We start from the raw sequence: 23,674 nt of genomic DNA, 5'->3' as shown, positions 1-23,674 counted from the left end.
TTCCCTTCTTTCATTTCTCCTACCCTTCCCACTTTGCCTACTCCTTTAGACCTTTACTTCCTATTTCACATTATCAATTATGCCATTTGAACCATATTTACAGTTTTAGTTTTTCACTTGAGAGAAATTGTGTCCTATTTATTTCACTTAAGAGTATGGTCTCAATGTGCATCCATTTAGCTATAAATATCTCTATCTTCTCATTCTTTTTTTCCCTTTAAAGACAAATAATTTAATGTTCCAAAATTTATCCCAGGAATTTAAAAGGTCAAGACTATAAACTAGTGAGTTAAACAATAGATGAGAGCCAGTGAACCATTAGATGAGAATTCCAGAATGTTAAGAAGAAAATTTTCTTGGGTGGATTCCATAATTTGTGGTTTGAATAAAACCTTTGAAACATTCCATTAGTATTTAAAATCTTACAATGAGAATATGGCTCATATTTAACACATTTTAAATTACTAGACAGTCTCTCCCCAAAAGAAATATTAATGCTTTCTTCTGCCTAGTGCTTATTCACTGCTTGGTACTAATTTAGGAATAAATTAACCCTTCCAGCAATTAGGATATCGTCTAGAAACTGCCTCTTATAAACTATGGGGAAAACCACTTACATTCTGAAAATAAGAAATAAAAGAAAACTCTATTTCTTCATTATAAAAATTTTTCTATATCTAATAGCTTATTATTTTTGTAAATCACTACTATATTTACCTATAAAATTATATAACATTACTACATTAGCAATGCCTATCAATTAACCCTCACAGTTACATTCTGTTCAATGTTTTATACAGTAAGGGTTTTCTATACTTGTGCCTGCAACCATGATCTAGGATCCAAAATGTCTTTGATGGATTTCTGCCTTGGGGCTGACACTGGCTTAGCTTCAAGATTGGATTTAGTGTCTGTGCGCTCACCATCAGTTAAACTATTTTTCCTGGCAGGAAGAAGTTTTTGAGGAACAGCAATTGGCTTCTGTAAGTGATGCATCAGGGTTGATAGTCTGGTATCCAAAGGCAAGGACTGTGATGTACTTGCATTTCCCCAGTTGTCCTTAACCAACTGATCTGTGTTGCTCTGTGCTTTTAAGCTGAATGGAGGTTTATCAGGAGGAGGAAGGGGAGCTCATATCTTTTTTCCTTTTCCTGTCATGTAATTGCTCTCCTGAAGGGGACAATACCTTTTTCTGGATAACCATTTTACGATTACCATCAAATATTGAGCCCCAAGGAGGTGGTGAGACCTTTTCATCCTGACCGATAACAAACTATTTGCTTCTTCAGTTTTTTTTGTATTATGTCAGTTAAATTTTCAAGTTTCACAGCTGAATCAATGCTCATATCATGATAGACTGAGGTTGCCTCTTTTGTCAAAAACAAAGGTGGTTTCCGTGGTGACATAATCTCAATTTTCATAAGTTCTTTACAACAATGCTTCCATTGGGTAAAATCAAAGAAATGTTGCCAGAAAGCTTCCATCCACTGCTGAAGATGTGCTTTACTGTCAACTGCAAAAATATGAGTTGTAGCTTGTCCAGCAAGATGGTTAGTGACAGAGAAATTATGGATTCTTTTCTTGGCATCTTTTTCCATTGCCCGAATTCTGGTTTCCTTATTAATGGGCACTGTCAAGGTTGGTTCCACTTTAGCTTCAATTTCTTCTGGACTATAAAAGCTATAGAGTTTATCCCCTCTCAAAACACAATACAGCCTTCTTCAAACAGTTAAACCCTCTATCATTAGCTGTTGCTTAAGAAATCCTGCAAATGCATCCTTAGCCATGCAAGCTGGCTGAGCAACTAATCGGCAGCACATGTTGCCATACAAGGGAAGGCAAAATGAAGACACCTCATTTCCATTAATAAACAGATTATGAGTCTTGAAGCTATCCTCAGCACTTTCCAAGGTTAGGGTAGTATGAGCTAGCAAATGGTGCTTTGCACCAGAAACAGTAGAACTAAAGAATAGGCATGTTTCAGGATTCTTGTCTTGAAGCACTGAGTTTATTTTCTTTTCTGTAGCTTTACTTATAGATGTCTTCAGTTTCTTAGTTAGCTTTTTTGGTGTGTTGGTTATAGAAGATTCTTCTGTACAGCAACTATACACTTCCACCTTTGTTTTAAAGTCTGGCCCCACCTCATTAAACATCATTACATTTTCAAAACATTTATCTGTAATTGTTTTATCCACAATACGCATGTCCATATCAAAAACTTCAGCTCCCATTTTGAATAGACAAAAAATGGCATAGCACTCTGATCATTCTTTATTACAGAAGTGATCAGAGTCTTTCCACATTAGCGGTATTCGAATATCTGATATGGCAATCTTTCCTTTACATGCTGTTTGTTCTTTATTTTCAAAATTCATATCACCAAGTAAGAGGTATCCATGGGTTAATATTCCACTCTACTTCCAGAAAAGGAGCTGGGGATTAAGACCTGGCAGTTATTAGGGCACTAGTTCCTGGGGAGCTGAAAGGAAGAACCCCAAAAGTACTCTGGTTCAAGAGTTGTTTTCATTGTCCAGTTTGATTTGCAATCTGCTCTTCTAATTTCTGTAGCTTGGATGTGTAAGCCATTATTCGAGCATTGGACACCATGAGATTCTTAGCTGCATGTAAAAGTTAGTCCTTCTGAGTGTTCAGGGAAAGGAGTTTGCATATTCCATCTCCAATTCGAATTTCTAAGTCTATTTTCTCTTGAATGCTGCAGTCCTGCTGGGCTGAAAGATCCACCTAGCCCAGCTTGTGCTCTCATTGCGGCTATCCCTCCATCTCCAGCGCCAAAGGTCACAGGCCATCGCCAGTCTCCTCAAAGAAATTTGAAAAGCCCGGCCCCGGCTGTAGCTAGGACGGCAACCGCCTGCTAGTGCCAAGTGCCAGTTGCAGAGGGACCAGGCCCCAGGGCCAGCACGCTCACACAAGCAAAGGGCCACTCTGATAGCTTCTCATTCATTGTGGCTGAGTACTGTTCCAATTTATAAACAACAACAAAAAAACACATATCTTGCCTTGATTACTGTAGCTTTAGAAGAAGTCGTAAAGTTAGCTACTAAACATCTTCTAACACTGTTTTTTTTTTCTTTTTCTTTACACTTTTCTAGGTCTTTTGTACTCTTACATAACTTTTAAATTTCAATATCCAATTCTTCATTTATAGCAAGTATACATAGACCTGAATTTTTATATATACCTTGTGTTTTCTAATCCTGCTAAATTCAAATACAAGTTCTAGGGGCTCCTAGAGATTTCTTAGTATTTTCTCTGTAGATGATCATTTCATCTACATATAAAGATTTTGCTTCTGCCATGCCAATCCTATCCTAATTGTGTCATTTTACTGCCAGACTATTTTGGTTTAGACCTATGTTTCAAAGTTTAATGGACAGATAAAGAGTAAGCATATCTGCCCTTGTTCCCCACCTTAAGGAGAAAGCATTGCATCTTCTCCAATCATATAAGGCATTCTCGCTGGAAGTATGGAGTACATGTCTTTAATCTGTTGAGAAGGTTCTGTTCTACTTTCTAGTCTCCTGATAGCTTTTACCATGAACAGCTGTGGAATTTAGCCCAATACTTTTTCTCCAACTAGTGACAGGATCATATGGCTTTTTCCTTTCCTCTGTTAAAATGATGACTTTTGGGGGTGGATCTTCCCATGCTGAACCAACACTGCCATTCCTATAATAAAACCACTTTCTATATACTGCCAGATCTGACTTCTAAGAGTTTGTTTTGTTAAACAAATTTCTATCTATGTTCATACTTTTTTTTCTATTATCTTTTTTTTTTTTTTTTTTTTTGGTATCGGGGATCGAACTCAGGTCCTTGTGCTTGCATAGCAGGCAGTGAAACCACTGAGCTAAATCCCTGGCCCCTTTCTATTATGTTTATCCAGTTTTAGGATTAGCACAATGTTGATTTCCTAAAATGAGGGGAGAAGTGTTCCTTTTTTTTCTGCTTTAAATGTTTGATATAATTTATCAGTTAAATGTATACGAGCCTGACGCTGTCATATAGGTAGGTTTTCAAGCTAGGAATATACTTTCTTTAATAGGTGCTATTCAAATTTTATATTTCCTCCAGAGTTAGTTTCATTAATTTGTCTTCCAAGGTACTTCTTAGAAGTTCTCAAATTTATTTCAAAAAAGATTTATGTAATATCCTTTCTATATCCTTTTAAATTCTGTAAAATCTGTGGTAATGTCTCCTAGATCTTGAAATTGTAATTTTAAAAAAGGAAAATTGATATTGTGTAGCAGGAAGAAAAGGTCTAAAGGAGCAGGGGAAGTGGGAATGGTAGGGGAAAGGAAAAAAGGGAAAAGAAAAAATATGAGAAAAGGAAAAAAATGGAAACAAAGTCTTTGCAAATAGGGAAGAGTGGAGGAGGTGAAGGGAGGGCAAGGGAAGGGGAAAAAAATAAGAACCAAGATACTCTTGTAATGGTACAAGATCCCAATGATGTATGTAAATGTATTTTATATGTAAAATGTACCATTAAACTTAATGGGGGAAAAACACACACAACCCCCCCCCCCCAAAAAAAAACCCCACATCTTCTTTATCCAGTCTCCAGTTGATGGGAATTTGGGCTATATCCAAGTTTTAGAAATTGCAAACTGTGCTGCTATAAACATGGGTGTGCATATATCACTGTGGTATGATTCTTTTAATTCTTTTGGAAGGATACCCAACAGAGGGATAGCTGGGTCAAATGGGACCTCTAGTCCTGGTTCTTTGAGGCATCTCCATACTGATTTCCACAGTGGTTGCACCAGTCTGTACTCCCACCAACAATGGAGAAGGATTCCTTTCTCCCCACAATCCTGCCAATGTTTGTTATTGGTTGATTTCTTGATAGCAGCCATTCTTTCTAGGGTGAGGTGAAATCTCAGTGTTGTTTCCATTTGTATCTCTCAAATGACCAGTGATGTTGAACATTTTTTCATGTTTATTTGCTCCTTTTACTTCTTTGTCTGAGAAATGTCTGTTCTTTTCAGATGCCCATTTTTGAATGGGGTCTTTGAATTTGGGGGGTCTGAATTTTTGAGATATATCTGTTTTTTTTGGGGTTTTTTTTGACACCAGGGATCAAACTAGGGAAGTTGCACTTGGGAGGCAGGTGGAAGAACCACTGAACTAAATGCCTGGCTCCTCTTTATACATTCTCGATAGTAGACCTTTGTCTGAGGAACAGCTGGTAAAAATTTTTTCCCACATTGTAGGTCATTACTTCGCTCTTTTGGTGGTTTCTCTTGCAGTACAGAAGCTTTTAATAAAATAAGATCCCAGTTGTTGATTCTTTGTGCTAGTTCCTGTGCTACTGAGGATTTGTTCATAAAATCTTTTCCTATAATGTCTGCGAGAGTTCTACCAAAGTCATCTTCCAGCAAGTTTAGTGTTTCTGTTTTAATATTTAGATATTTAATCCACTTCAATTTTAGTTTAGTGCTAGGTGAGAGATAGGGGTCTAGTTTTAATCTTTGGCAAGTTGAAATCCAGTTTTTCCAACACCATTTATTAAAGAGGCGATCTTTCCTCCAGTGAGGATGGTTGGCTCCTTTGTCAAAGATGAGGTAGCTGAGTATGGCTGGAGTTTTTTCTGTATCTTCTGATCTATTCCACTGATCCTCAGGTCCATTTCGTTGCCAGTACCATGCTGCTTTTATCACAGTTTCTCTGTATTATAGTTTCAAGTTGGGGATTGTGATACCCCCTGTTATGTCTCTGTTGCTTAGAATTGCTTTTGCTATTCTAGGTCTCTTCTGGTTAGAAATGAATTTTTGGATTTTTTTCTCTAGCTCTGTGAAGATTATAAATTTTAACACTAAAATGTAGCTTACTTTTTTCTTTTTTTTCCTTAAATTCTTTTATTGGTACCTTTTAGGTATAGAATACATTTACATTTATCATTGAGAACTTGTACCTTTACATGATGTATCTTGGTTCTTATTTTTTCCCTATTCCATGCCCTCCCTTCACCCCCTCCAACCTTCCCTATTTACGAAGACTTTGTTTCCATTTTTTCCTTTTCTCATAATTTTTCCTTTCCATTCTTTACTTTTCCCTACCCCACTCATTTCCCCTACCTGTTTTTACCTTTTCTTCCTATTTCACATCATCAATTATCCATTTTAATCCTTATTTACATTTTCAGTTTCTCACACCAGAGAAACTATTTGGTATTTACACGTGTCCTATTTATTTCACTTAAGAATATGGCCTCAATGTGCATCCATTTATTTATAAATGTTTCTAGCTTGTCATTCTTTTTGGCTGAGTAGTGCTCCATTTTATTAAAATAACCCCACATTTTCTTTATCCAGTTTCCAGTTGATGGGAACTTGGGCTGTTTCCAAGCTTTAGCTATTACAAACTGTGCAGCTATAAACATGGGTGCATATACAATGCTGTGGTATGATTCTTTTAATTCTTTTGGTAAGATACTCAGCAGAGGGTTAGCTGGGTCAAATGTGACCTCTAGTCCTAGTTCTTTGAGGCATCTCCATACTGATTTCCATAGTGGTTGCACCAGACTGCACTCCCACCAACAATGGAGAAGGGTTCCTTTCTCCCCGCAACTCCGCCAACATTTGTTATTTGTTGATTTCTTGATAGCAGCCCTTCTTTCTGGGATGAGGTGAAATCTTAGTGTTATTTTCATCCCCATCTCTCATATAACCAGTGATGCTGAGCATTTTTTTCATATGTTTATTTGCTGCTTTTACTTGTTTGTCTGAGAAATGCCTGTTCATTTCAGATGCCCATTTTTGAATTGAGTCTTCATATTTGGCGAGTCTGATTTTTTTCAGTTCTTTATATATTCTAGATAGTAGTCCTTTTCTGAGGTATAGCTGATAAAAAATTTTTCTCACATTGTAGGTTGTCTCTTAGCTCTGTTGGTTGTTTCTCTTGCAGTGCAGAAGCTTTTAAATAAGATGAGATCACACTTGTCAATTCTTTGCGCTAGTTAAAGTGTGACTGAGGTTTTGTTCATAAAGTCTTTTCCAATGCCAATGTCTTCCAGAGTTCTACCTAACTTATCTTCCAGGAGGTTTAGTGTTTCTGTTTTAATATTTAGATCTTTAATCCACTTTGATTGTAGTTTTGTGCATGGTGATAAATATGGGCCTAGTTTTAAATTTTGCCAAGTTGAAATCCAGTTTTTCCAACACCATTTATTAAAAGAGGTTATCTTTCCTCCAGTGAAGGTGGTTGAGTCCTTTGTCTAAGATGAGGTACCTGAGTATGTCTGGAGTTGTTTCTCCATCTTCTAATCTGTTCCATTGATTCTCAGGTCTGTTTCTTTGCCAGTACTATGCTGTTTTTTTTTTTTTTTTTTTTTTTAATCACAGTGGCTTTGTAGTATAGTTTCAAGTGGGGATTGTGATACCCCCTGCCATGTCTCTATCGCCTAGAATTGCTTTTGCTATTCTAGGTCTCTTCTTGTTCCAAATGTATATTTGGATTTTTTTCTCTAGCTCTGTGAACTATGTTGTTGGGATTTCAGTGGGCATTGCATTAAATCTATATACGAGTTTTGGAAGCATGGCCATTTTCACTATATTTGTTCTTCCTACCCAGGAACAAGGGATGTCTTTTCATTTTCTTATATCCTCTTTGATCTGTTTTTTAAAAGTGCTGTAGTTTTCAGTGTAGAGGTCTTTTGCTTCCTTCATTAGATTGAGTCCCAGATATTTCATTTTTTTGATGCTATTGTGAAAGGAATTGTTTCCCTAGTTTCTCTCTCAGTGAGTCTGTTACTTGTGTACAAGAAGGCTATTGATTTTTGAATGTATACCTTTTATCCAGCTACTCTAATCAATCTGTCCATTAAGTCTAGAATTCTTTTGGCAGAATTTTTTGAGTCCTCTATGTAAAGTATCATATCATCAGCAAATAATGACAGTTTAACTTCTTCCTTTCCTATCTCTATTCCTTTTATTTCTTTTACTTTTCTAATTGGTGTGGCTAATGTTTCCAAAACTTTGTTGAACAGGAGTAGTGACAGTGAACATCTTTGTCTTGTTCCTGATTTTTGTGTGAAATTTTTCAGTTTTTGACCATTTAGTATGATGTTGGCTGTTGGCTTTTCATAGATAGCCTTAATCAGGTTGAGATAAACACCTTGTATTCCAATTTTCTGTAGGGTTTTTATCATGAATTGCTGTTGGATTTTGTTGAATGCTTTTTCTTCATCTATTGAGATGATCATATGGTTTTTGTCCTTGACTCTGTTAATATAATATATTATATTTATTGATATATGAATGTTGAACCATCCTTGCATCCCTGGGATAAATCCAACTTGGTCAGGGTGTATGATCTTCTTGATGACCCTCTATGTTCTTTTTGCCAGTATCTTGTTGAGGATTTTTGCCTCTATGTTCACTAGTGAGATTGGCCTGTAGTTTTCTGTTTTGCTTGGGTCTTTCCCTGGTTTTGGAATCAAAGTAACACTTGCTTCCAGGAATGAATTTGGAAGTCTTGCTTTCCTTTCAATCTCAATGAAGAGCTTAAGGAGTAATGGTGATAATTCTTCTCTAAATGTCTTGTAGAAGCCAGCAATGAAACCATGAGGACCTGGGCTTTTCTTTGTTGATAACATTTTAATTATGTTTTCAATTTCACTGACTGTAATTGGGCTGCTTAGACTTTTTATATCTTTTTCTTTTAACTTTGATAATGCATATGTATCTAGGAATCTGTCCCATTTCTTTTGTGTTTTCCATTTTATTAGAGTACAGGTTCTCAAAGTAGGTATTGATGATCCTCTGAATTTCTGCTGGATCTGTTGTGACTTCATAATTTTTGCAGGGATTTGAGCCATTTCTTTCCTTTTTTTGATAAGGTTGACTAAAGATTTATTGATTTTATTTATTTTTTTGAAAAACCAACTCTTTGATTCATTGATTTTTTTGTATTGTTCTCTTAGTCTCCATTGCATTGATTTCTGCTCTGATATTGATAATTTCCTCTCTCGTACAAGCTTTTTCTTTGTCTTGCTCTTCTTTTTTTAGGAGCTTGAGGTTCAGCATTAGGTTGTTTATTTGAGCTCTCTCTGTTTTCCTTGTATGGGCATTCACTGTCAGGAATCTCCCTCATAGAACTGTTTTCATTGTGTCTCATAGATTCCTGTATGTTGTATTGGCATTATCATTTACTTGTAGAAACTGTCCAATTTCTTCTTTAATTTCCTCTGTGACCCATTGGTTGTTCAGGAGAGTGTTATTCAATTTCCATGTGTTTCTAGGTGTTTTGTGGTTTCTTATGTTACTTATCTCCAATTTTATTGCACTATGGTCTGATAATATACAGAGGGTAACTTCAATTTTTTTACACTTACTTCCTATGACCTAGCATGTGGTCTAGTTTGGAGAATGACCCTTGTACAGCCAATCAGAATGTGTATTCTGATTTTGTGGGGTGGAACACTGTAAACATCTATTAAGTCCATTTGTTCAATAGATTGGTTCAGTTCTAGAATTTCAATGTTAATTTTTTGTCTATGTCTATTTGTGATAGTGGGGTATTGAGGTCCCCCACTACCATTGTATTAGCACTTATTTGGTTTTTGATGTCCATTAATATTTGTTTTGTATAGTTGGGGGCATTTGTATTTGGTGCATATATATTTAGGATTGTCATCTCTTCCTCTTGGATTGTTCCCTTCACAAGGATGTAGTGACGATTTTTGTCTCTCTTAATTAGTTTTGTTATAAAATCTACTTTGTCTGCAAATAAGATTGCTACCTCTGCTTTTTTCCGGGTTCCTGTTGCATAGAGAACTGTTTTACATCCTTTTACTTTCAGTCTATGAATTTCCTTTTGAATTAGGTATGTTTCTTGTATACAGCATATTGTTGGATGTTGCTTCTTAATCCATTTGCCAGTCTATTTCTTTTGATTAGGGAATTGAGGCCATTAACATTGATGGTTATAATTGGTAAATATTGACTCATCCTTGTCATGATGTTTTACTGTTGTTGGCTCTTTTATTTTTTATTTTTCCCCCTTTCCCTTTAGTTTCTTACTTTGCCTGGTGGCTTCACTCTGTTGGGCCTCATGGAGTTGTGACCTTAATTGTCTTTTACTAGCATATTGTTTAGAATTGTTTGGAGTGCTGGTTTGGTATTCATGAAATTTCTCAGGTGTTGTTTGTCATGGAAGTATCCAATTTCCCCATCGATTTTGACAGATAATTTTGCAGGATACAACAGTCTAGGTTGGAAGTTATTTTCTTTTAGGGTTTGAAATACTTGACTTCAGGCTCTCCTTGACTTGAGGGTTTCTGTTGAGAAGTCTGCTGTGATTCTGATGGGCTTTCCTTTGCCGGTGATTTGTTTCTTTTCTCTAACTGCCTGTAGGAGTTTTTTCTTCTATTGTGTTTCTGGGATCTTGACTATTATATATCTAAGTGTAGATGTTTTTTGGATCATGGGTAGTTGGAGTTTTATATGCCTCACTTATCTGTATGTCAAATTCTCTACTTCTGTCTGGGAAATTTTCTACTATTACTTCTGTGAATGGTTTTTTTTTGTTTTGTCTTTTGTACTTTCTCCTGATTTTTTGTGGACTCCTATCAGTCTTATGTTATTCTTGTTTTTGCATCATCTAGTAGCTGCTGTATTGATTTTTCATGGTCCCTTACTATTTTTAAGAAATCTCTGTTTTCATGGTCACTAACCATAATCCTGTCTTCTATATCTGATAATCTATCTTCACATTCACTCAATCTTTTGTGAATACTTTCAGTGGAGTTTTTAATCTCCTGTATATCTGTTTGAATCTGTTTCATGGATTCCATTTCTTTTCTATGTTGGTCATTAATGATTTCCATTTCTTTCTTATGCTGGGCATTCATGGTTTCCAGCATGGTCCTTAGCTCATCTATTTTAAAAAATCTGTTTCTGTTCTAGAATCTCTAATCATATCTTTCACTCTTCTCACCATCTCTGTAGTTATCTGGGAAATTATTTCTGTTTTGAATTTTTCTAGTGCTTCATTCATCTGTTTTGTTATTTCCTGTGCTATCAGTTCAGGATGTCCAGGGGGTTGATTATCAGACTTTTCTACCTCATTACCCTCAGAATTTTCCTTTGGTGAGCTGGAAGTCTTGGTTTGTGTCCTGCCAATGTGTCTTCTCATTTTTAATTCTGTTGTTGGTGCTGTTTTTTGCTTTAATTCCTGGGTTGATACATCAATATTCTTATTGTGAGTATCTTTATTACTTGCTTTTAGAGCCCCTTTTGAGTGATTGCTTTTCACAGATATCTTCCAAGAATAGCTGGACTTTTTAGGCTTTGAGTCTCTAATGCTTCTTAGGCAATCTCATTTTCTGTACACCAGGGAGGACAACTGATTAGATCAATTAGGACACCTTAGCCCAATTAACACAATCAGTATCAACAATAGGATCAAACACAGCTTAGAAAATGACAATTTGGGGGAGCAGTTAATTTGTCACCTTTAACGCTGCAAGCAAGATCAAAATCTAGGACCAACCCAAAATATATTTGCAGTAAGTAAACCCTTCAATATGGCAAATTTTTCCTTTGGGATAAGGATTTAGGAGGGCTTAGGGAGGGAGGGATAGAGAGACAGAGGGAGAGGGAAAGGTTAGAGGTGAGGCTAGAGGACACAGGAAGATCAGGCAAATTGTGGGAATCTGTTGAAGACCAGAGGAAAAGACAGTGAAAGAACAGAGACAAGTATAGAACAAACTGACAACAATAGAGAAGCTAGAAATTGTATGACCTTCCTGTAATAGTGACAGTGGAGAGGACAGAGAGAGAGAATTCAAAACAGGACAGGAACAGGAAAAAAGAGGGAGAGAAATATAGAGCTAGGAGGAGGGAGAGAGAAAAAGAGAAAAGAAAAGAAAAAAATATATATAAACAGAACAAAGCAAAATGAAAAGTCTCCCTCAGGATATGTGTCTGCTGTCCCAGTAAATAATGTGGGCAGCAGTGTGCTGGTCCAAGTTGATTAGTCTCAGCAAGCCAGCTGTAGTCTACTGAGATTCAGGATGATTTCTGGCTGCAAGGTCCAAGTTGAGGTGCCTGACCTCCTGCAGGATTAAACTCTACCGGGTTCTACTGCAGGTTCCAGCTGTCCTCCCACCCATGCAAGTCTGGGTTTCTATGGGAGGTGCTGATCCCACCAACTTACCAACCACAATGGTCCAGTGTGCTTTTATTGAAGAGATTTTCTTCACTTTCCCAGTGGGATTCAATTTTCATTGAGGAGTCTCAGAGAGGCCCTCTCTGTTGTTCACTTCTGCTCTATCTTCTGGGGCTCATAACCATGGCTGCATTCTGGCATGGGCAGTGGCTACTGGGGTCCATGGGGACCCCAGCTTACTTTTTTCTACCAGCAGTAGGACCACAGACTTTCTATGAGATATTTTGTAACTTTGTTCAAAGCTAAAAAGAGTGAACTAAATATATTTAAAAGGTTTAAAAAAACAATTAATTAACAGATTTAACTTGGTAATACTTTGAAATTTTACTGCTTTGGTTTGTAGCTTTGAATTTGTTAAGGAATTGTTATGATGTCTTGATCTGATTTTTGCTCCTATAATAAAATACCTGTCTGGATACTTAGAAAAGAAGTTTATTTAACCACTAGTTTTGGAACCTAAAAGTCCAAGATTAGGCAGATCTTTCCTTACTGGCTCGGGTCAGGCCATAAAAGCAGATATCACAACAATGGTAGGAATATGTACAGAAAACCACATGGAGAAACAGGAAGCCAGAGGAACTCTGACGCCAGACTCAGTTTTTTTTATAACTACTCTCTCAGAAACTGTTCAGGACACAGGGAGAACTACATCAACCCTTTCCAAAGGTGGTGCCCTCAGTGACCTAAACATCTCCCAATAAGCCTTACCTCTTATAGGTTTCATCACCTCTGGAAATCACCATGCTCTGTACCACACTTACAGCACATAAACAATTGGGAAATACATTCAAACCACATCCAAAGCAAGGAAGATGATTACAAGAAATTTCTAATCAAAAGATAAACTATGGAGACTTGTGGCATGACCCTTTAGTCAGGTCTTCACATAACCAAAATTTACATACATAGGCTAGTAGTGTCAAGTATAAAACATGCTGTATAATTTTGTTTGGTTACTTTGTTACAGAAAGTTTTGAATCAACATACCTAAAATATCCAGGAAGGTATCAATAGCATTCTTTGTCAGTGTTCAAAGTGTCACAAATTGCTTAAAAACACCCAGAAGTTAACCATTACTGAATTTTTGAGGGGTACGTCCAATCATTTGTATGCTCAAGTATTGAACAGGCTTTATTAGAACTAAGAGGAATAACATGATACCTTTTAAAAGGTGCTCATCCTGGGCCCTTAAAATAGGTTATCTTTGTTCTTGAAATGATCTTGCAAGGTAAATATTATCATTAGTACCATTTCATGATGCAGACACTAAATATTAGGAAACATGGTAAGAGTCAGCTTGTAAAAGCCCAGAACCCTACTAATTTCTGCTTTGATTCCAAAATCTACATTAATTCTGTTAGATTCTATGCATTTAATACTTTGATGATGGGGAGGAAGGGAAAATGACAGTTATAATTTTTAAATGCTCAGTATTAACTATCATGTTGAGTGATTATGTACTTTTTCATACCTTATAATGTCCCCTTAAAACTCTTTGTAATAATACAGAATTTAAGGGATTTTTATTAAATCATCTGTTATTATAGGGGAAAACATTGAGGAATGAAGCAGTTGAGTAACTTGTCCCAAATCATGCAGCTCATAAGTCTACTAGTTGGGATTTAAGTTATGGTTATATGAAATCAAAGCTTGTGTCTTCAACTTTTAGATAGCATACGTACATTTCAAATTGAGGGTTCAAGAATGAGAAAAGAAAGCCAGATGTATCTGTACAAGATAGAATCATCATTTAAAATAGCTCTCATTTCTTTGAAAGGATTCAGCCATCTGGTGGAAATAGTTAGAGCAGGAATGGGAAGTATATTTTTCTTTCATTTGTTTATTTGTTTCTTAAAACCAAGTGTACGTTTGGGTCTCTAGTTTTTAAGTAAGGCTTTCAGCGATTTAGCTTCAGTTTTCTTAAGAAAGTATTCATAAACAGTAGAAAGGTAGAGAGAGGAGAGAAAGACAGAGAGAGGGAGAGAGTGAAACAGAGAGACTGTGCTGCTGAAAAATGTGGGGATTGTTGGGATGTAGGCCTAGAAGTAATCTTTTTCAATGTATGAACTACTAGAAAAATTTCTACCACACTTTCTTGGAGTAACTTTAACAACTGAAAAGTCTAGAGTGGACAATAAGACAGGGACAAGTATGTGGGAAAGGAACTACAAAATAAAGGAAATTGTAATACTACTGCTATGCCATCATTTGGAAGAAAGTGTGTACATATTAGTCCAGGTACTGTAGAACTCACAGTCTATAGTATTCAAACAGCATCACGCTACCAGAGTGTAGAATGAACAACTAGAAATATTTGGAAGATGGAACCTTTAATCCTAATTCTTTTTTCCCCGGTATTGGGGGTTTACCTCAGGGCTTTCTCATTGAGCTACATCCTAAAAATGTTTACCTAGGTGTACCAGGAGGTGTTGGCAAGCACCTCTCAGTAAAATGGTCTAGGTTGGGCTAAGAAGAACTCTTAAGCAATTCTGTTGTCTAAAACAATCTTCCAGAAAGCAGTAAACAATGTCTACTTAACTTCCAAGACAATGGCAGTAGAAGAAGCAATGTCTGCTATGCTCAGGGACACATTTCTATTTCTCATGAGACCTGACGCTTTGGTATATTGCCAAAGAGTTCAGTAAGGACACAAACTAGTCATCGTGCCTACTGGCAGGTCTCTAGTAAATTTAGGTTCATTGTCTAATAGTGCATTTCATTTCAGGGGCAATATCTAGGGGACCCTTAGTATGCCCAATGTGCAGGATCCCACCTCTGTCAGATTTTCAGGGCTGATGTTTCCTATCCCATATTTGGATCATCCCCAGACTACAACAGAGAAAAGCTCTATCCTTGGGTACACAAAGCACCTCTTCCCCTGCTTGCTAAGTGGTCCATTCATAAGCATGGTGATAATTGTGCTTGTTGGCCAAGTCTTCTTAAAGATACAGTCCATTAGTGCTATCTTAGTCCTTGTTTTTTGTTGCTGCCACTGAGATACTTCTTGTCACGTGACCAAAAGAGTATGCTGCACAAATGCTTAGTTAGTTGTGGTCACATTAATCATCTGTGGACATTTTGCTACAGAATAAGGTAAGACACGAAAAAGCACTTCTCTTTTCACATGGTGGGTGCCAATTCTTTACTCACTGACTCTGGGATTGAATTCTATTGGTACACTATGGCATTAGAGAAGCTGGTGTAGTTCACCATTGCCAGTATATGGAGGGATAGATCCAACTCATATTACCATCAGTTGATGGAGCTTCACAGATTCTTAGAAGGCACAATGATTGCAACCCTCTGTTGCCATTTCCTTATGCAAAATCAGATGGACACATCCCACCCACTATTCCACCTAGGGTCTCAGATGTTCCTTACCTATCAGAGACAGGAGGGATTGCACTGATGTAGTCATACAGTCTGTCTGTCCCTGTCTTGAGGCTATTAATTTGTGGTCCCCCATTGCCCTTGTTGCTTGATCCACACTTCTGTACCTCAGTGTAAAAACATGACATGTCTGAAAATCTCATTCTATTCCCTTCTCCAGAAGGATTAGGAATCTCTGGTGCTGCTAGGAAGAATTTAGGAACTTTATATTCTTTTTTTCCCCTTAAATTATTATATTGGTATATTTTAGGTATACAATACATTTACATTTATCATTGGGTGCTTGTACCTGTACATCATGAACCTTGGTTTTCATTTTTTCCCCATTACCTGTGTGCCCCTCACCCCCTCCACCCTTCCCTATTTACATAGAATTCATTTCCATTTTTTTTCTTTTCTCATAATTTTTCCTCTCCTTTCTTTCCTTTCCCCATCCCCTACCACCTCTCCTACCCCTTTGGACCTTTTCCTATTTCAGAGTATCAATTATTCATTATTAATCCTTTTAATCCTTATTTACACTTTCAGTTTCTCACACTAGAGAAACTATTCCATATTGACACGTGTGTCCCATATATTTCTAAATTCTTTTATTGTTACATTTTAGGTATACAATATATTTACATTTCTCACTGGGAACTTGTACCTGTACATGATGTATCTTGGTTCTTACTTTTTCCCCATTCCCAGCCCTCCCTTCACCCCTCCACCCTTCCCTATTTACAAAGACTTTGTTTCCATTTTTTTCATTTTTCATAATATTTCCTTTCCCTTCTTTCCTTTCCCCTACCCCTCCCACTTCCCCTACCCCTCCCACTTCCCCTACCCCTTTGGGCCCTTTCCTTCCTATTTCTCATTATCAATTATTCATTTTAATAATTGGTACTTTTTAGGTATACAATATAATAACACTCATCATTGGAAATTTGCACCTTTACATAATCTCTCTTGGTTCTTATTTTTCCCCCTTCCCCTGCCCTCCCTTCAACACCTCCAGCCCTCCCTATATACAAACACTTTGTTTCCATTTTTCCATCTTCTCATATTAATGCCATTCCCTTCTTTCCTTTCCCCTACCCCTCCCACATCACCTTCCCCTTTGACCCTTTTCTTCCTATTTCACATTATCTATTATACTTTTTAGTTCTTATTTACACTTTCAGTTTCTCACACTAGATAAACTATTCAGCATTTACACACGTGTGTCCTATTTATTTCACTTAAGAGTGTTGCCTCATGGCCCGGGGATTTAGCTCAGTGGTTTCGCCGCCTGCTGTGCAAGCACAAGGACATGAATTCGATCCCCGGTACCAAAAACAAAACAAAACAACAAAAACAAAAGACTGTTGCCTCAATGTGCATCCATTTAGCTATAAATGTCTCTCATTTCTCATTTTTTATGGCTGAGTAGTGCTCCATTTAATTAAAAAACCACATGTTGTTTACCCAGTCTCCAGTTGATGCGCATCTGGGCTGCTTCCAAGTTTTAGCTATTACAAATTGTGCTGCTATGAACATGGGCACACATATATCACTGTGGTATGATTCTTTTAATTCTTTGGGGAAGATACCCAGCAGGGGAATAGTAGGGTCAAATGGGACTTCCAGTCCTAGTCCTTTGAGGTATCTTCATATTGATTTCCACAGTGGTTGCACCAGTCAACACTCCCACCAGCAGTGGAGCAGGGCTGTTCTTTCCCCACAGCCCCACCAGCATTTGTTAATTGTTGATTTCATGGTAACAGCTATTCTTTCTGGAGTGAGGTGGAATCTCAGCCTTGTTTTCATTTGCATCTCTCAAAGGACCAGTGATGTTCATCATTTTTTCATATGTTTATTTGCCATTTCTACTTCTTTGTCTGACAAATATCTGTTCATTTCAGATGCCCATTTTAGGATTGGGTCTTTAAATTTGGAAGGTCTGATTTTTTAAAATTCTTTATAGATTTGAGATAGTAGACCTTTGTCTGAGGAAGAGCAGGTGAAGAACTTTTCCTACATTGTGGGTTGTCTCTTCACACTGCTCTTGGTTTCTCTTTCTGTGGAGAAGATTTTTTTAATAAGAAGAGATCCCACTTGTAGATTGTTTGTGGTAGTTCATTGCCAACTGAGTTTTTTTTCATAAAATCTTTTCCTACACCAATGTCTTCAAGAGTTCTACCCAACCTCTGTTCAAGCTGGTTCAGTGTTTCTACTTTAACATTTAGATCTTTAATCCATTTTGATTTTAGTTTAGTGCATGATGAGAGATATAGGTCTAGTTTTAATTTTTGACAAGTTAGAACCCAATTTTTCCATCTCCATTTATTAAAGAGGTTATCTTTCCTCCAGTGAGGGTTTTTGGCTCCTTTATCAAAGATGAGATGGCTGAGTGTGTCTGCAGTTGTTTCTGAATCTTATAGTCTGTGCCAATGGTCCTCAGGTCTGTTACTTTGCCAATACCACACTGTTTTTATCACAGTAGCTTTGTAGTATAGTTTCAAGTTGGGGTTGTGATACCCCCACCCATGTCTCTGTTACCTAGAATTGCTTTTGCTATTCTGGGTCTCTTCTTGTTCCCAGTGAATTTTTTTATTGTTTTCTCAAGGTCCGTGAAGTATGGTGCTGGGATTTCAATTGGGATTGCATTGAATCTATATAGCAGTTTTGGAAATATGGCCATTTTCACTATAATGATCCTTCCTACCCAGGAGCAGGGGATGTCCTTCCATTTTCTGATATCATCTTCAATCTTTTTTTTAGAGTGCTATAGTTTTCAGAGAAGAAGTCCTTGATTTCTTTTGTTAGGTTGATTCCTAGGTATTTCAGTTTTTTGGATGCTATTGTGAAAGGAATTATTTGCCCTATTTCTCTCTCAGTGGGTCTGTTGTTTATGTAGAGGAAAGCTATTGATTTTTGTGTGTTTACCTTGTATCCAGCTCCTTGACTGAATTTGGTTATTAAGTCTAGAAGACTTTTGGTGGAGTTCTTGGGGTCTTCTATATAGATTATCATGTCATCTGCAAATAATGACAATTTGACTTCTTCATTTCCTACCTTTATTTCTTTTATTTATTTCTCTTGTCTAATTGCCATGGCTAATGTTTCCAAAAAATATATTGAACAAGAGTGGTGATAGTGGACATCCTTGTCTTGTTCCTGATTTAAGTGTGAAGGATTTCAGTTTTTGACCATTTAGTATGATACTGGCTGTTGGTTTTTCATAGATGGCTTTTATCAGATTGAGGTAGAGACCATCTATTCCAATTTTTTGTAGAGTTATTATCATAAATGCATGTTGGATTTTGTCAAATGCTTTTTCCGCATCTATTGAGATGATCATATGGTTTTTGTCCTTGGCTCTATTGAAATAGTGTATTACATTGAATGATTTGCATATGTTGAACCATCCCTGCATCCCTGGGATGAATCTCACTTGGTCAGGGTGTATGATCTTCTTGATGATCTTCTGCATTCAATTCGCCAGTATCTTATTAAGGATTTCTGCATCTATATTCATTAGTGAGATTGGCCTGAAGTTCTCGTTTTCAGTTGGGTCTTTCTCTGCTTTGGGAATCAAGGTGATGCTTGCTTCCAGGAATGAATTTGGGATTATTGCTTCCCTTTCAATTTCATTGAAGAGTTTAAACAATAGTAGGAGTAGTTCCTCTCTAGATGTCTTGTAAAATTCAGCAGTGAAACCATCAGCACCTGGGCTTTTCTTTTTTGGCAAGTTTTTAATTATGTTTTCTATTTCATTGGTTGATATTGGGTAGTTTAGAATTTTTAGGTCTTCTTCGTTCAACTTTGGTTATTCATATGTACCTAGGAATCTCTCAATTTCTTCTGTGTTTTCCATTTTATTGGCATATAGCTTCTTGAAGTAGGTGTTGATGATCCTCTGGATTTCTGCTGGGTCTGTTGTAATTCACCCTTTTAATTCTTAATTGCATGGATTTGGGCCTTTTCTTTCCTTTTTCTGATAAGGTTGGCTAAGGGTTTGTCAATTTTGTTCATTCTTTCAAAGAACCAATTCTTGGCTTCATTGATTTTTTTGTATCATTCTCCTAGTCTCCATTGCATTGATTCCTCCTCTGATCTTTATAATTTCCTCCCTTGTATAAGCTTTGGGCTTGGCCTGCTCTTCTTTTTCTAGAAGCTTGAAGTTCAGCATCAGGTTGTTTAATTGGGCTCGTTCTGTTTTCCTAATATGTGTATTCATTGCTATGAATTTCCCTCATCAAAGGGAAAAAAGATTCCCTCATAAGAGGGGAAAAAAGAGTGCTTTCATTATGTCCCATAGATTCGAATATGTTGTATTGTCATTGTCATTTAATTGAAGGAACTGTCTGATTTCTTTTTAATTTCTTCTGTGACCCATTGGTTATTTAGAAGTGTGTTGTTCAAATTCCATGTGTTTATGAAATTTTTCCAGTTTCTTTTGCTATGGATCTCCAATTTCATCGCACTATGGTCTGATAATATACAGGGGATTCAATTCTTTTGCACTTACTTAAATATGTTCTATGAGTGAGTATGTGGTCTATTTTGGAGAATGACCCATGTGCAGCTGAAAAGAATGTGTATTCTGATTTTGTGGGATGGAACACTCTATAAACATCTGTTAAGTTCATTTGTTCAAGAGTTTGATTGAGTTCTAGTATTTCATTACTTATTTTTTTGTCTGGTTGATCTATTTGTGACAGTGGGGTATTGAGGTCCCCCACTACTATTGTATTAGTGCCGATATGACTTTTCATGACTGCTAGCATTTGTTTTATATAGTTGGATGCACTAGTGTTTGGTGCATAGATATTTATGATTGTCATCTCTTCCTGTTGGATTGTTCCCTTCTCAAAGATGTAGTGTACTTCTTTGTCTCTCTTCATCACTGTTGGTTTGAAATCTACTTGATCTGCCAAGAGGATAGGTGCTCCTGAGATTTTTCGGGTTAATGTCACATGGAGTATTGTTCTCTACCCTTAACTTTCAGCCTATGAGTTTCATTTTGAATTAAGTGTGTTTCTTGTATGCAACATATTGTTGGATTTTGCCTCTTAACCCATTCTGCCAGTCTATTTCTTTTGATTGGTGAATTGAGACCATTAACATTGATCAGTATAACTGATATGTATTGAGTTATCATTGTCATAACTTTTTTTTGTTGTTGGATTCTCCCCCTTTTCATTGAATTTCTTGTCACACCTGATGGGCTCATTCTGCTATGCTTCCTGGGGTTGTGAGCCTCATTATCAGTTCTTAAGATATTGTCTAAAATTTTTTTGAGTGCTGGTTTGGTATTCATGAAGTTCCTAAGGTGCTCTTTGTCATGCAAGTATCTTATTTCTCCGTCAATTTTGAAAGATAATTTTGTAGGGTACATCAATCTGGGTTGGAGGCTGTTTTCCTTTAGGGCTTGAAATACATCACTCCAAGCTCTTCTTGCCTTGAGGGTTTGTGTTGAGAAGTCTACTGTGATTCTGATGGGCTTTCCTTGGTATGTGATTTGTTTCTTTTCTCTAACTGCTTGTAGAACTTTGTTCGTTGGGTTTCTGGAATCTTAACAATTATATGCCTATGTGTGGATTTTTTTTTGATCCAGGCTATTTGGAATCCTATATGCCTCACTTATCTGTATGTGAAGTTCTTTTACCCTGCTTGGGAAGCTTTCTGCAATCACTTCTGTGAACAATATTTTTTATGTCATATGTACTCTCTTGTTTCTTTGTTGACTCCAATCAGTTTTATGTTATTCTTCTTTGCATTGTCTAGCAGCTGCTGGATTGATTTCTTGTGATCCCTTACAATTTTGAAGCAATTTTTCTTTTCCTGGTCACGAATTGAAATCTTCTCTTGTTGTGTCCAAATCGCGAAGTCCCCAAAGACCACCAAGGAGCTGATTCCGATGTAAACACACGAGGGTTGTTTATTTAAGCTCGAGCAGGGGCACTCAACTGTCACCAATGCAGTGGATCAGGATTGAGAGCCCCAAATTCCAAATCAGCAGGGTTTTTATTGTGGCTACCACAAGGTTTGGGGATGTCCCATTTAGCAGTTACATGATTGGTTGATATTTAGCAAGCATGGGGGTGTTGAGGGGTGGCTACATGTAGAATTTATGGGAAAAAGGAACAATCAGCACATTGACAGAATGTTCTATAGATAATGGGCCCGGGAGCATCTGTTTTCTGGGCAGAAAGAGGATTGAGTTAGGAGCTGTGTCTCTTTTTTTATCTGTTGTCCCACAGCAAGGACATTTTATCATTATTTTATGGGCACAAAGGTGACTAGGGGAATAGTTGACTTCAGTGAAGTGGAATTTATGTCAAGGGCACTTCACTGTCTTATTTTAAGATGGAGTCAAACTTTAAAATGGAGTTAATTAGGTCTCACACTCTTCTATATCTGAAATTCTGTCCTCACATGGGCTCATTCTGCTGTGTAGACTTTCAGTGGAGTTTTTGATCTCCTGGAAATCTGTTTGCAACTGTTTTATGGAATCCATTTATTTCCTATGTTGGGATTCCATCATGTTCCTCATCTCCTCTATTTTTTTATCTGTGTCCTCTCTAGATTTATTAATCATGTCTTACACTACTAGCATAATCTCTGCTGTTATCTGAGAAAATATTTCTGATGTCATTTTTTCCAGATCTTCTTTTGTTGCCAGTTCAGGGAGTCCAGGTAGTTCAGTTTCAGAGTGTTCCATCTCATTTCCCTTTGGGGTTGCTGTAGGTAATCTGGAAGTTTCGTTTTGAGACTTGTTTATGTGTCTTCTCATTTCAGCGAGGGGTGGGTGGTGCTGTTGACCCCTGCACGGCTCACCTTCTCTAGGCTGGGAGCAGTGGAAAGGTGGCCAGGAAGCACCTTCCTCTGGGCTGGCGGTGGTGGAACAGCATCCCAGCAGCCCCTTCTTCTGGACTGGGAGTGGTGGGACAGTGGCCCAGAAGCCCCTACCTCTGGGCTGGCAGCTGTGGAATGGCAGCCCAGATGCCCCTTCCTCTGGCCTGTGAGTGGTCAGCACCTTTATATTCTTTTATCTTGTCCTCCATTCTAGTGGGATCCCATAGAGGGCAGGCACCAAAGGTCACATTTAGATTAGAGTCAGAGCACCCTGCATGAACAGCAAACCTATGGTGGCCTGAACAGCAAACTACTCCTAGGATGTTCACTTTTTAAATTTATTTATTAGTGCAAATTTGTGATACACAATAAAAGCATTCCTTTCCCATCCTCTCCCTTTCCTCCTGTCTCCCTCATTCCTATATCTCTTTCCCGTTTCCTTACTTCAAATAGAAAAAGGAAAAAGAATGGTGGAGATCATGAGATTGAAATTCTAAAGCACAGCCTGATCAAGTAGCTACCTGGATGATCTCCAGTCCTACCAAGCTCCATGTTTCTCAACATGTATGTCAGTGCCGTATGTCCCTTGGACTGGAAGGCAGTTTTAGCATCTGTTCTGTCTTTGTCAGATTAAAGGATCACTCTACAAATGGTCTGTCTTAGGGTCCTTGCTACAGTGGCTGTGAGAGTCAGCTTTTCCATCATTCAATGGTTCTATTGGCCTGCAGGTGACAGGGCACATGGAATATGCACGAGAGTATTCCATGAGAGTACACCCATTGCCATGTTGCTTATTTAGGTAAAGATGGTCTTTGGTCAGAATAAAGTTCCATCGGGTATCCAAAAACATGACACAAATTTCTCTCAAGGCTGGATATGGTTGGTCCTGTATGAGTGACATACATTTATGCAACACATCCAGTAAGCTATTGCCTTATTTATCACATAGCACTGTGGCTTGATGAATGCTTTCTCAGACTTGCTGCTGAAAATGGCCTCCATTCAAAGTTGGTGGCTTTGGTTGTCACTTTGACTAAGAGGGCTAAAAGAACACTCAGATGGCATCATATTGTTTCCAGTACTCAAAAAGGCCTACAAACTACTGGACCTCCTTTTATTAGTAGTGCTGACAAAGTTAATAATATTTTGTTTGATTGTATCTTGGACTTTGTTGTGTCTTCATGACCAAGTGGCCTTGACATTCTACCTGTGATAATCCATTGTTAGTATGACTGGGATGACATTTTAAATTAGCTAAATTGATCTGAACCAT

The 23,674-nt window shown here is 37.4% G+C and overlaps 1 long non-coding RNA gene and 1 pseudogene across 1 annotated transcript in view; one reads left to right on the top strand and one right to left on the bottom strand.

Moving 5' to 3' along the window:
* Positions 1-23,674, top strand: part of LOC147825273 (uncharacterized) — a 137,422-nt gene that overhangs the window by 8,575 nt on the left and 105,173 nt on the right. The window lies entirely within an intron of this gene.
* LOC101700316 (rhotekin-2-like) lies at positions 811-23,674 on the bottom strand (annotated as a pseudogene).

Source organism: Heterocephalus glaber, unplaced genomic scaffold (assembly GCF_053883595.1).
Source record: "Heterocephalus glaber isolate CG9 unplaced genomic scaffold, H.glaber_assembly_v1.0 deba00001504, whole genome shotgun sequence".
NCBI lineage: Eukaryota > Metazoa > Chordata > Mammalia > Rodentia > Bathyergidae > Heterocephalus > Heterocephalus glaber.
Note: the sequence above shows the minus strand (reverse complement) of the source record. Positions and strands in the feature narration are given on the sequence as shown.